Source organism: Chlorocebus sabaeus, chromosome 5 (assembly GCF_047675955.1).
Source record: "Chlorocebus sabaeus isolate Y175 chromosome 5, mChlSab1.0.hap1, whole genome shotgun sequence".
Classification (NCBI taxonomy): Eukaryota; Metazoa; Chordata; class Mammalia; order Primates; family Cercopithecidae; genus Chlorocebus; species Chlorocebus sabaeus.
In genome coordinates this window covers 10474260-10485691 of record NC_132908.1, presented here as the reverse complement: position 1 = coordinate 10485691, position 11432 = coordinate 10474260, and the positions used below count along the sequence as shown (strand labels likewise).

The window sequence follows — 11432 nt, the reverse complement described above, 5'->3', positions numbered from 1 at the left end:
CAGAGCGAGACTCCATCTCAAAAAAAAAAAAAAAGAATTCAAGGGCTAAGCCAGGGTTCACCTTCCAGCCTACCACAAACTCACATGCCTTCTCTTTCCCCCTCTCTCCTACCACCAAAAGATTCTGCATTCAGCAGACCCTCAATGAATGCTTATAGGGAGCTGCCCCCTCCAGAGAGGGTAACAATGTGCACCATGATCATCTTCAGACCCCAAGGAAGACCCAAGAAAGGTGAGTGGGGTGAGCGGCTGCCTTAGGCTGACCCAGCTCTGGAAATTTTGTCCCCAACTCAGGCATCATGTAGGGGATCATTCTAAGTATTCAAAGTATTTGGGTAGAAAGTATTTCAAAAGCAAGTTGGTTGTTTATTCATGGAACTTCCTCCCAAGATGGAGAAACCACAGGGGTAAGTTCTCTTTTCCAAGTAAATACATTAATCTGCTTCTCCAAATTTGAACTGTGCAGGGTACAGAGATTCCCCAAACTCTTGCAAAGCCAGATTCCACCCATCCGGGAACTAGCTTCATCCACTGCCCACCATTCTTCAGTCAACGAACATGTTGCTAGGAGCCTACAAACTGCCATTCTCTCTGTGTGTGTGTGTGTGTGTGTGTGTGTGTGTGTGTCGGTGGTGGGGTGGGGGAGTAGACAAGTGTGGTTGGCATGCAAAATGAAGTATTTTTATTTATTTATTTATTAGGGACAAGGTCTCACTCCATCATCTAGGCTGGAGTGCAGTGGCATGATTATAGCTCACTACAGTCTCGAACTCCTGGGCTCAAACGGTCCTGCCGCTTCCTGAGTAGCTGGGACTACAGGTGTGTACCACCACACCCAGCTAATTTTTAAAATATTTTTTGTAGAGATGGGGTCTTGCTATGTTGCCCAGGCTCAACATGAATTATTCTTAATGTGAAGGGAAATGTCTTCACAGAGGGTGTTAGGGGCTGAATTGAGTCCCCCATCCCTATTCGTACGAAGTCCTAAAACCTAGCACCTCAGAATGTGACTGTATTTGGAGACCAACTCTTCAATGTGGACATTGGGTTAAAATGAGGTCATTAGGGGCCAGGCACGGTGGCTTATGCTTGTAATCCCAGCACTTTGGGAGGCCAAGGCGGTCAGATCATGAGGTCAAGAGACAGAGTCCATCCTGGTCACATGGTGAAACCCTGTCTCTACTAAAAATACAAAAAATAGCCGGGCTTGGTGGCAGGTGCCTGTAGTGTCAGCTACTTAGGAGGCTGAGGCCGGAGAAGCTCTTGAACCCAGAAGATGGGGGTTGCAGTGAGGTGAGATCGCACTACTGCACTCCAGCCTGGGCAATAGAATAAGACTCTGTCTCAAAAAAAATAAAATAGAGATGGAGGTTGTGCTATGTTGCCCAGGCTAGTCTTTAACTCCTGGCCTCAAGTGATCCTCCTGCTTCAGCCTTCCAAAGTGCTGGATTACAGGCATGAGCCACTGCGCCCAGCCAGAAAATAACATTTTTATTGCCGAAGCCACCCAGTCCATGGTACTTTAATACGGTAGGCTGAGCAGACTCATGCAAAGGGAATGTCCTTTTGCATCACGAATTGTGTCCAATGGACACAATTTCCACTCCTCCTTATTGCCTTGCACATGCCTGCTTTACTCATCGACATTGCCTCACTTCTCCTGATGGTGTATGAGTTTATACTTACTAAGAGGCTACTTGTGGAAAGGCTAAGAACCACTTTCGATCTTCCATCCCACGTGACTGCCAAACCGGTTATCATCAGGGTGGCTTCCCATCCACTCATCAGAACAAGATATTGAAAGAACCACCATTCATCTAGTGCTCTGTATTCTTCCGTTCCAGGAAAATTTCTGGCTTTATTTCTTTGATGCCTTCTTCCCTTCTGTCTTCTCGCTTCTCTTTTTAGAGAATCCCTAAACTCTTTTAGTCAGTTGTCTGGATACTCATTCATAGAGGCCCCACCAGTCTTGCGTACCTACCCAGGCTTCTGTTGCCCTATATAGAAAGCAGAATGATGGGAAAAAATGGAGGCAGGTAGAATGCAGTGAGTTAAATTGTGTCCCTAAAAAAGATATGTCCGTGACCAGGTACAGTGGCTCACACCTGTAATTCCAGAACTTTGAAAGGCGGAGGTGGGAAGGTGGCTTGAGCCCAGGAGTTCAAGACCCACCTGGGCAACATAAAGAGCCCTCACTTCTACAAAAAAAAAAAAAAAAATGATACGTTCAAGTCCTAACTCTCCATATATGAGCAAACTTAATTCAAAATAGGATCTTTGCAGATTTCATTAAGGATCTCAAGATGAGGTCATCCTTGATTTAGGTTTGACACGGGTCAAAATCCAATGACTCGTATCCCTATAAGGAAAGTAGAGGGAGATTTGAGACACAGGAGAGAGAGGAGAAGGCCACGTGAAGATGGAGGCAGGAACGCCCAGGGGTGGTGGCTCATACCTGTAGCCCCAGCACTTTGGGAGGCCGAGGTGAGAGGATGGCTTGAGTCCAGGAGTTCAAGACCAGCCTGGGCAACACAGAGAGACCTCGTCTCTACAAAAAAAATTCTAAAAACTAGTAGACATGGAGGGAGGTGTGTGTCTGTAGTCCCAGCTATTCTGGTGACTGAGGATCGCTTGAGCTTGAGAGGTCGAGGCTACAGTGAGCTATGATCGTGCCACTACACTTCAACATGGGCGACAGAGAGACCCTGTTCCAAAAAAATAACCAGTCTCCAGCATTTTATTTTGGGGAAATGGGTTCGGTTCATGCTGGTCCCTCTTCCCTGTTGCAATGCTTTTACTGAATGAAACCTTCTTCAGTGCATTAGCTAGTGGTGGGCTCTGTTTGTCTTTGATGGACAGAGCCAGAGGTATAAAAACAGCGTGCTCATTCTCCTCCCTTCCAATCTCCTGTCTGGGCCCGCATTGGCCAATGGGAGCCTGTGGGTGGTGGGCGCTGCAGCTGCCTGTTGATTTGGGCTCTTATGGTCAGCACCTGTGCAGGCGGCAGGTGTGGAAGGGAAGAGAAGGGAGGGGAACCACTCTGGAGGCGACAGAAGCTAGCCAGCACACCCTGCTTCCTGGGGGCTTCTCGTGGCATCAGCATGACTTGTCATGACTGTACCTTAAAACATTCCAAGGCCAGGTGTGATGACTCATGCTTATAATCCAGCACTTTAGGAGGCTTAGGTGGGCAGATCACTTGAGCCCAGGAGTTTGAGACCACCCTGGGAAACTCGGCAAAACCCCATCTCTACAAAAAATACAAAAATTAGCCACATGTGGTGGTGCACACCCGTAGTCCCAGCTACTTGTGGGACTGAGAAGTGGAAGGATTGCTTGAGCCCAGGAGGTCAAGGCTGCAGTAAGCCAAGATTGCGCCACTGCACTCTAGCCTGGGTGACAGAGCAAGACCCTGTTTCCAGATAAAAAACATTCTGAAAAAGTCTCACTTCTTCTGGGCAATGTGCTCTGAACTTCCAGCTTAGGTCTCAGGACACACCTAAGACACAGGGGCTCTCCAGGTGGGTTCTGATGTCAGACAAAGACATGCGTGACCCTGCCTGTTGGGTCACATGGCCGGCAGGATGACTCTGAAGGCCTCTTGTGTGTCTGGCCTGTGCCTGAATCCCAGCCAAGGGAAGCGGCCGCCCAGTCCCAAGGCCTGGCTTTCGGTTTCAGGCTGCCTGTGGTCACACCAAAGTCAAGGACTTTAGAAAATGTTTTCCTGGTTCTGCAACCTCCGGAAACCCCCTAAAACTCCCAGCAGGTGGGAAGGCACAAGGGGCTGTGAGGAGGAAGCCCCACAGGCTGAAGCCCCACAGGCCCCAGCCGCCACGCTTCGCTGGGGTTCCTCCCTCCTTCTAGGATCTGAGAGTAAGCTTTCTCTTCTGACATTCCTTAGCCTGGCTCTCCTGCCAGGCTCCACCCCTCACCAGGAATGGAGAATACTCAATTACTCATTTATTGTATTTATATATTTATTATGTTATTTATTTTTAGAGACAGCATCTCACTTAGTCACCTAGGCTGTTAGTGTAGTGGCATAATCATAGCTCACAATAGCCTCGAACTCCTGGGCTCAAGTGAGCCTCCCTTCTCAGCCTCCCAAGTAGCTGGGACTATAGACATGCACCACCAAAGCCAGCTAATTTTTCAATTTTTTCATAGAGACGAGGTCTCACTCTATCGCCCAGGCTGGTTTCAAACTCATGGGCTCAAGCAATCTTCCCACTTTGGCCTCCCAACGTGCTGGGATTACAGATGTAAGGCACTGTGCCTGACCTGGAGAAGATTTAAAATCCAGGAAGGAAACAGAAACTGTGCTATTAGGAGGCAGGACAATGGTTCCTCTGGCGGGGGGTGGGGGGGGCGGTGGCTGGAAGGGACTGACCCCCACAGGGGCTTCTGAGGGTTGCAAACATCCTGTTTCTTGGTCTGGATGCTGGATCTCCAGGAGTGTGCAGTTTGTGAAAAGGCATTAAGTTGTACATTTATGATTTTGCACTTTATGTATGTTATGCTATTGTTTAAAAATATATATATATATATTTTTTTGACAGAGTGAAACTTTGGAAAATAGACTACCAGTTTCTCAAAAGGTACAAATGGAGCTGGGCATGGTGACTCACACATCTAATCCCAGTTCTTTGGGAGGCCGAGGCAGGAAGATCACTTGAGACCAGGAGTTGGAGATCAGCCTGGGTAACATAGTGAGACCCCCATCTCTACAAATATAAAAGTAGCTGGGCATGGTGGTGCACTCCTGCAGTCCCAGCTACTCAGGAGGCTGAGGCAGGAGCCCAGGAGTTGGAGGCTGCAGTGAGCTGTGATCACACCACTGCACTGTAGCCTGGGCAATAAAGTGAGACCCTCTCTCTCTAAAAAGAAAAAGAAAAAAGAAAGATGCTCTAAAATTGACTGTGGTGAAGCATGGACAACTTCGTTTATATATTAAATGCCAATGGCTGGCCACAGTGGCTCACATCTGTAATCCCAGCACTTTGGGAGGCTGAGGTGAAATGATCACTTGAGTCCAAGAGTTCGAGACCAGTCTGGACGACAAAGGGAGACCTCATCACTACAAACAAATTCTAAAAGTTAGCAGACATGGTGGTCCAGTTACTCGGAGGCAAGGTGGGAGAATCGCTTGAACTCAGGAGGCAGAGGTTGCAGTGAGCCGAGATTGCACCACTGCACTCCAGCCTGGGTGATAGAGTGAGACTCTGTCTCCAAAGAAAGAAAAAAGCCATTGAATTGTACGCTTTTAATGGATGAGTTGTATGGTATGGGAATTACACCTCAATAAAACTGTTATAAGAAATTCAGGCCGGGTGCGGTGGCTCACGCCTGTAATCTCAACACTTTGGGAGGCCAAGGCGGGCGGATCATGAGGTCAGGAGATTGAGACCATGGTGAAACCCCATCTCTACTAAAAATACCTTGGTGGCAGGGGCCTGTAGTCCCAGCTGCTCGGGAGGCTGAGGCAGGAGAATGGCGTGAACCCGGGAGGTGGTGCTTGCAAGTGAGCGGAGATGGAGCCACTGCACTCCAGCCTGGGCGACTGAGCAAGATACCGTCTCAAAAAAAGAAAAAGAAAAAAGAAAAAAAGAAATTTATCAGGGCATAGAAACGTAACAGTGAGTTTTTGGCCAATGTCAGCACCATCACCTCAGATTTTTCCACCACATCGGTCTGCTACGTACTTGACTAGCCTGGACTCCAGTTGACTGAGCCCTGAGATGCAGTCCCTGGCAGAGAGCAACGGGGACCAGGCAGACGCTGAGAGAAGCGAACTCATCAGCGAAGGGCGGCCTGTGGAAACCGACAGTGAGAGCGAGTTTCCCGTTTTCCCCACAGCTTTGACTTCAGAGAGGCTTTTCTGAGGAAAACTGCAAAAAGTGACTAAGAGCAGCCGGAGAAATTCTGAAGGAAGTGAACTAAGTTGCACAGAGGAAAGTGTAACACCAAGTTTAGATAGCCGGAGACAGCTCTTCAGTTCCCATAAACTCATCCAATGTGATACTCTCTCCAGGAAAAAATCAGCTAGGTTCAGGTCAGACAGTGGAAGTCTAGGAGATGCCAAGAACGAGAAAGAAACACCTTCATTAACTAAAGCGTTTGATGTTATGAAAAAAAGGAAAGCCAAGTGGGAGTTTACTGACACCCACCACCGGCGAATCCGAAAACAGGAACCTACATGGAAAACGAAAATAGCAGATCGTTTAAAACTGGGACCCACAGCCCCTGCGGATGACATGTTTGGAGTAGGGAATCACAAAGCGAATGCTGAGACTGCTGAAAGGAAAAGCATCCCGCGCAGACGTACTCTAGGAGGGCACAGAGATGCTACTGAAATCAGCGTTTTGAATTTTTGGAAAGTGCACGAGCAGAGCGGGCAGAATCGGAACTTTCAGCTGTGAACCGGTTAAAACCAAAATGCTCAGCCCAGGACCTTTCCATCTCAGACTGGCTGGCTGGGAAACGCCTACGCACTAGTACCTCTGACCTTAGCAGAGGAGAAAGTGGAGCTCCCCAGACCGAGAACCCAATCACCTGAGAAACAGCCACGACCGACATACCTTTGGCCTTTCAGTGCGACACAGGCGGTTCTTCCGGTACCTTGGCTTCAATAAACAGGCCCCTTCTTTCCATACCACTGCAGTCGCCTGACCAAGTGAGTGGAGAAAGCTTCCAGAACGTGAGCAAAAATGCTAATTCCGCAGCGAATGCCCAACCTCATAAACTGTCTGAAACCCCAGGCAATAAATCAAATTTCATCCCTGTCTTTAAACTGGGGGTATGTCCACTCTAGCAAGTAAAAAGCTACTGCTGCACGTTCCAGGAACTGTCAATATTTTCTTGTACCAGAATTGTTACTATGCAGCCTTCATTTGGGCTGGTTTCATCATTTTGCACTGTGAAATAGCTTTACAGTGGATTACTACGGCCAGAAGAACATATATATATGTATTATATATACATATATTATACATATTATATATGTATATACATATATTTAAAATACATCATATTTTATATATACATACATATATACATACACAATAAATATATGTATTTAAAAATGTATCGGATAGTTGTATACAAATGAGCAAAGCATTTATTGCAACTTACTACATAGAATATACCCCAAGTCACTGAAGAAAATCACTGGCATTAGTGTGCAGCAAATTTGTTCTTTTGGCTTCATCACAAACAAAAGTGCCTCATCATAAAAATACATATGGTGTTTAGGGTGCCATATTGTTAAAATTAGATAACTTACATTGAATAAATGAATGCGTTTTATCGGTAACAAATTTCATTACATTTACCAGTTTTAACACTGGTGGATACAGAACTTCCATTCTTTAGTCATTCCAGGTGGATCTGGGTTTTATATTCCAACTTTTAATACAGTTTTTGAGTTTTGTGTGACTTGAATTTTTAATCTTTCTGTAAAATACGTAACTTCAATGAACGTATTAAATGTGTATCTTTTCTCCAGATACCAGATTTGATATAAACGTTGTAACATAGGTGTGTAGCTAGTGGATCCTGGATGGAACTGGCTGCTTAATCAAGAAGAATATAACTCTGCATGAGGACTTAATGAATCCAAACCTGTGCCATGCCTGTGTCCAATCCACTTAAACACTGGAAATAAAAATCATTTTGGTGAAAAAAAAAAGAAAGAAAAAAGAAAGAAAGAAAGAAATTCAGCAGGGTATTAGCATTAGAAAGAACACCAGACCAATCTGAATGAATGCTGGACAGCTGGCCCCACCCACAGGGCTGCACCGGTGCCTACCAGTGGCCTCCAGCCACCGGACAAACATACACAGTCTGTTGGCTTCCCAGGCTCAGAAAGACTCCAGATCATAATCTAGTGCAGAGAATCTTGAGGGTGGGAAGTACAGGCAAGATCCAACGCAATCCTTGGGCTCCCTAGAAACAGATCCTGAGATAAGGATGTGGGTGGGAATAGTTTATTTGGGGAGGGTTCCAGGAAGGGAAGGAAGTTAGAATACGTGATGAACAACTGAGGCTCAACCCCACTTCGGGGCGAGGGAGGGGGGGCATTTATCCTCCACCCTGACCATCACTGTGGGGGGGGCTGCTCCTGGGGCATTCACTGCCTCCTTCTCACCCTGGCTTGGGTGGATGGAGCCCACAGGTGCAGAGTCACAGCTTGCCTGGACGTGTGCTGGATTTTTGAGTGCCAAGGAGTATGGGCAGGGCAGCCCCAACTCCACCTTGCCTGGGCAGCTCTCAGGTGCTGTGAAACCCTGGGTAAGCCCTGGCCCCTCCAGGCCTCAGTTTTCCCTATCTGAAAAGTACAAAGAGAAGGTGATGAGAGCGGTGTTCTCAATGGGGCATTTGGCCATATCTGGAGACATTCTGGGCTGTCACAACAGGGAGGGAAGGTGTGTCTGGCATCTAGTGGGTAGAGACCAGAGATACTGAATCCTACAGTGCACAGGACAGAATTTCACAACATAGAGTTATGTAACCCAAAATGTCAGCAGTGCCTCAGCTGAGAAACTGGAGCTAGAATCCACCCACCTCAGCCTCCCAAAGTGCTGGGATTACAGGTGTGAGTTACCGTGCCCGGCTGAGAAGTTCTAAGAATGATTTTCAACTTGAACATGCCAAGCTCTGAGTATATCCTAGAGAAGGCTTATGCCAACCTCATGCCAGTCAGGGACCACTGCTCCTGTACCCCCGAGCGCTCCAGGCAGCCCCTCAGAAGCAGACGAGCCCAGGCTCCCTGACTCCAAATCTGCTGTAAGCCTCTCCTGGTTCTCCTGTACAACAGTAGGATATCCCTCATGAGCTGTGGGAGCAGAAGCCGGGACCATCCTAAAGGCCTGGAGACAGCCCTATAAGTCCTCACTCCTCAACCCCAGCCCTCAGATATTTAAAAAACAGATTTTGCTTTTTAGAGTAGTTTTAGGTTCACAGCAAAATTGAACAGAAGAGAGAGGCTTCCCTTGTACGCCCTCCTCCAAAACATACGCAGCTTGTCCCACTGTCCGCATCCCTCTCCAGAGTGGAACGTTTGTTACAGATGATGAATCTATATCGACACTTCATCACCCCAAGCCCATGGTTTACATTAGGGTGGATGAATGTACTCGAGGTACATTCTGTGAGGCTGGGCCAAAGGGTAATGACATGAATCTACCATGACTGTGCCATACAGAGGTTGCACTGCTCTAAAAATCCCCTTTGCTCCACCCGTTTATTCCTGTCTCCCCTCAATCCCTGGCTACCACTGATCTTTCTGCTGTCTCCATAGTTTTCCCAGAATGTCACGGAGTTGGAATCACAGAGAGTATAGCCTTTTCAGGTTGGCTTCTTTCACTTACTAACGTGCACGTAAGTTTCCTCTATGTATTTTCACGGCTTGATAGCACTCATTTCTTTTTAGCACTGAATAATATTCCATTGTCTGGATGTACTCAGTTTTTATCTGTTCCCCTGCTGAAGGACATCTTGGCTGCTTCCAAAGTTCTGGCAATCATGCAGAAAGCTGCTATAAACATCCCTGTGTAGGCTTTTGTGTGGACATGAGTTTTTAGCTCATTTGGGTAAATGCCAACGGGCCTGATTCCTGGGTTGTATGGTAGGAGTATGTTTATTTTGTTACAAACTGCCAAGCTGTCTTCCAGAGTGACTTCACCATTATTGCATCCCCACCAACAATGAATGACAGTTCCTGTTGCTCCAAAGGGGGGAGGTGCCACACACTTTTAAACAGCCAGATCTCACAATAACTCACTCACTCACTCACTCACTATCAGAAGAATAGCACCCAGGGGATGCTGTTCATGAGCACCCATTCATGAGAAACTGCCCCCCGATCCAATCACCTCCCACCAAGCCCCACTTCCAGCATTGGGGATTACAATTCAACATGAGATTTGGGTGAGACATAGATCCAAATCAAATCACAGCCGGACTTAAGTCCTAGCTCTGCCACTTATCAGTGGGACCTTGGTCAAGTTGCTTAACCTCTCTGGGCCCTGGGAGAAGCAGCACAGCGCAAAGTAGCACTTGTGTTTTGGGATGTCTGCCCATGTAACTCTTAGACTGGGGCACCTATGGAAACTGCCATTTTTTATACTTAGTATCTTAATACTGAAGTCCTTTTGTCTCAGTCCACTTCATGTTGCTATAAAGGAACACCTGAGGCAGGGTAATTTACAAAGAAAAGAGGTTTATTTGGCTCGTGATTCTGCTGGCTGGAAGTTCAAGACTGGGCATCCAGTGAGGGCCTCAGGCTGCTTCCACTTGTGGTGGGAGGTGCAGAGGAGCCCCGTGTGTGCAGAGATCACATGGACAGAAAAGAAGCAAGAGTGGGGGCAGGTGCCAGGCCCTTTTTAACAACCAGCTCTCTTGGGAACTAATAGAACAAGAACTCACCCCATGGGAGGGAGAGATCCATCCGCATGCCCCATGCCCTAAACACCTCCCATTTGTCCCCACCTCCCACATTGGGGATCAAATTTCAACATGAGGTTTGTAGAGAACAAAGATCCAAGCCATAGCACCCTTTTCCCACCTGGCAGTCCTGAGAGCCTCTCTTCATGCCTAGTTTCTGCTCCGCTGTACCCTGGATGAGTGCTTTATCTCTTTAAGGGGCTTCCCCATGCATGAGTCGTGGAGCCAATGTCTTAAGCCAAATGGTCTCAAACACAACATCGATAGTGGACAAATATCCATCTACCTATTTTTTGCGTGATTCAAAATAAGGTAAGATATAGGTATGGCTGCTGTGACAAAGGCTAATGAGAGACAAGTGTATTTCTTTCTTGGGTAACAGTCCAAATATCAGCCGTTCAGAACAGATAAGGAGGCTCTGTAGTGCAGGGTTTCAGCTTCCCTCTCTTTCATGGTTTCCCCATCTTTATTCATGGCTCCCACCTCATGATTCAACATGACTGCTCCAGCTCCTCCCTTCACATCTGCATTCTATCAAAGGGAAAAGTATAACCCCAAAGTGGCACAACTTACTTTATTAGCTTTACTTTATATGACTCACTGCAGGGGAGGCCAAGAAAGGTGATCTTTAGCTGATAGGACCATAAGCCAGCCAAAAATCCTCATCTGATGTAAGAAGATATTAGAGTCAGCTGGTAGTTTTGCCCTACATAACAGAACAGATAAAAGTTTAATTTTATTCATGTGGTTGGATGAATACTGAGACCAAGGGGTGTGAGGAAAAGATCCCCAAATCCCCAACAGAGTAATGGGCAAGAAGCTGGAGTGAGACAGAAGCCTGTTTGGAAAAGCTGTCAATGTTTTCTTTTGTTCAATCAATAAACAGGCATTGAGCATCTCCACTGTGTCTGACACTATAGCGGGCACTGAGTGTGTGCAGTGAGGGAAGTGGGTGAAAAAGCTTGGTTGTTCCCAGCTGACATGGCGAT

The 11432-nt window shown here is 47.0% G+C and overlaps 1 pseudogene; it reads left to right on the top strand.

The window, feature by feature from the left end:
- The first annotated feature begins 5106 nt into the window (after positions 1 to 5106).
- Positions 5107 to 9555, top strand: LOC103231795 (rho GTPase-activating protein 21-like; annotated as a pseudogene).
- The last annotated feature ends 1877 nt before the right edge of the window (positions 9556 to 11432 follow it).